The sequence below is a fragment of the Chrysochloris asiatica genome, unplaced genomic scaffold (assembly GCF_000296735.1).
Source record: "Chrysochloris asiatica unplaced genomic scaffold, ChrAsi1.0 scaffold00152, whole genome shotgun sequence".
Lineage (NCBI taxonomy): Eukaryota > Metazoa > Chordata > Mammalia > Afrosoricida > Chrysochloridae > Chrysochloris > Chrysochloris asiatica.
Window position 1 is genome coordinate 5978544 of NW_006408670.1, and position 3322 is coordinate 5981865.

Consider the following 3322-nt stretch of genomic DNA (forward strand, 5'->3'; position numbering starts at 1 on the left):
TAGTTAGATCTCTGTATACAGACAAGTTGGACTCATCTGCCTTGTAGCTAGAACTCTGTATATGGAAATGTTGCAGTACTCTGCTATGTAGCTAGCTCTCTGTATATAGAAAAGTTGGACTCATCTGCCTTGTAGCTAGAAATCTGTATATGGAAATGTTGCACTACACTGCCATGTGGCTAGCTTTCTGTATATGGACATTTTGGACTCCTATGCCATGTAGCTATGTCTCTCTACATGGATATGTTGGACTAATCTGCCAAGTAGGTTTATCACTTTATATGACCATATTGGACTTGACTGCCATGTAGGTGGATCTCAGTATATGGACACGTTGGACACATCTGCCATGTAGCTAGTAGCGTGAATTTGGGCTTATTGGACTGGTCTGCCATGAAGCTAGCTCTCAATGTATGGACATGTTTGATACATCTGCCATGTACCTAGAACACTGTATATGGAAATGTTGCACTACCCTGCCATGTACTTAGATCTCTGTAAATAGACAAGTTGGACTCATCTACCTTGTAGCTAGAACTCTGTATATGGAAACTTTGAACTACACTGCCATGATGCTAGGTCTTTGTATATGGATATGTTACACTGTATATGGACATTTTGGACTCGTCTGCCATGTAGCTAGCTCTATGTACATGGATATGTTACACTGATCTGCGAAGTAGGTATCTCTCTGTAAATGAACATACTGTACCTGTCTGCCACGTAGCTAACTCTCAATATATGGACATGTTGGACTACTCTGCCATGTAGATAGCTCTCCTTGTATGGACATGTTGGACACATCTGCCATATACGTAGACCTCTGTATGTGGAAATTATGGTTTACTGTGTCATGTAGCTAACTCTCTGTATATACACAAGTTGGACTGATTTGCCTTGTACCTAGAATTCTGTATATGGAAATGTTTCACTACACTGTCATGTAGCTAGCTCTCTGTAGATGGACATTTTCGACTCGTCTGCCATATAGCTAGCTCTCTGTACATGGATATGTTGGGCTGAACTGCCAAGTAGGTCACTCTCTGTATATGAACATATTGGAATTGTCTGCCATGAAGATAGCTCTCAGTATATGCACACGTTGGAAACATCTGCAATATAGCTAGAACTCTGAATATAGATATGTTGGAGTACTCTGCCATGTAGTTAGCTCTCTGTATATAAACAATTTGTATTCATCTGCTTTGTAGCTAGAACTCTGAATATGGAAATGTTGTACTACACTGCCATGTAGCTAGCTCTCTGTATATGGACATTTTGGTCTCGTCTGCCATATAGCTAGCTCACTGTACATGGGTATGTTCTACTGATCTGCCAAGTAGGTAGCTCTCTGTATATGCACATATTGGACTTGTCTGCCCTGTAGGTGGCTCTCAGTCTATGGACATGTTGGACACTTCTGCCATGTAGCTACTACCCTGAATATGGACATGTTGAACTACTCTGCCATGTAGCTAGCTTTCAGTATATGGACACGTTGGACTCATCTGCCATGTGGCTCGAACTCTGTATATGGAAATGTATCACTATTCTGCCATGTAGCTAGCACTCTGTATATGGACATTTTGGACTAGTCTGCCATGTTACTAGCTCTCTGTACATTACTATGTTTGACTGATCTGCCAAGTAGGTAGTTCTCTGCATATGAACTTAGAGGAATTGTCTGCCACGTAGGTAGCTCTCTGTATATGAACACCTTAGACACATCTTCCATGTAGCTGGAACTCAGTATATGGAAATGTTGTACTACCCTGATATGTAGCTAGCGCTCTGTATATGGACATTTTGGAATCGTCTGCCATGTAGCTAGCTCTGCGTACATGGATATATTGGACTCATCTGCCAATTAGGTAGCTCTCTGTATATGAACATAGAAGACTTGTCTGCCCTGTAGGTGGGTCTCAGTATATGGACACATCGGACACTTTTGCCATGTACCTACTACCCTGAATATGGACATGTTGAACTACTCTGCCATGTAGCTTGCTTTCTGTATATGGACACTTTGGACACATCTGCCATGTAGCTTGAACTCTGTATATGGAAATGTTTCACTATTCTGCCATGTAGCTAGCACTATGTATATGGACATTTTGGACTTCTCTGCCATGTTACTAGCTCTCTGTACATTGCTATGTTGGACTGATCTGCCAAGTAGGTTGTTCTCTGTATATGAACATAGAGGAATTGTCTGCCACGTAGGTAGCTCTCTGTATATGAACTCTTTAGACACATCTTCCATGAAGCTGGAACTCAGTATATGGAAATGATGTACTACCCTGATATGTTGCTAGCTCTCTGTATATGAAATTTTGGAATCGTCTGCCATGTAGCTTGTTCTGTGTACATGGATATACTGGACTCATCTCCCAGTTAGGTAGCTCTCTGTATATGAACATATTGGACTTTTCTGCTCTCAATATATGGACAAGTTGGACATATAAGGCATGTAGCTAGAACCCTGAATATGGACTTGTTGGTCTACTCTGCCATGTAGCAAGCTCTCTGTACATGGATATGTTGGACTGATCTGCCAAGTACGTAGCTCTCTGTATATCAACAAATTGTACTTCTCTGCCATGTAGGTGACTCTCAGTATATTTCTGGCATATAGCTAGAACTCTGTAAATGGAAATGGTGTGCTACTCTGCCATGTAGCTATTGCTCTGTATATAGAGAAGTTGGACTTATCTGCCTTGTTGCTAGAACTCTGTATATGGAAATGTTGCACTACCCTGCCATGTGGCTAGCTCTCTGTATATGGACATTTTTGACTCGTCTGCCATTTTGCTAGCTCTCTGTACATGGATATGTTGAACTAATCTGCCAAGTAGGTATATCTCTTGATATGAACATATTGGACTTGTCTGCCATGTAGTTGGCTCTCAGTATATGGACAAGTAGGACACATCAGCCTTGTAGCTAGTACCCTGAATATGGACATGTTGAAGTACTCTGCTATGTAGCTAGCTCTCAGTATATGGACACGTTGGACACATGTGCCTAATAGCTGTAACTCTGTAAATGGAAATGTTGCTCTACACTACCAGGTAGTTAGAACTTTATATAAAGACAGGTTGGACTGATCTGCCTTGTAGCTAGAAATATGTGTATACAAATGTTTCACTACCCTGCCATTTAGCTAGCTCTCAGTGTCTGCACACGTTGGACACATCTGCCATGTGCCTAGAGCTCTGTATATGTAAATGTTGCACTATTCTGCCATGTAGCTAGCTCTCTGTATATGGACATTTTGGACTTGTCTGCCATGTTGCCAGCTCTCTGTACATGGAAATGTTGG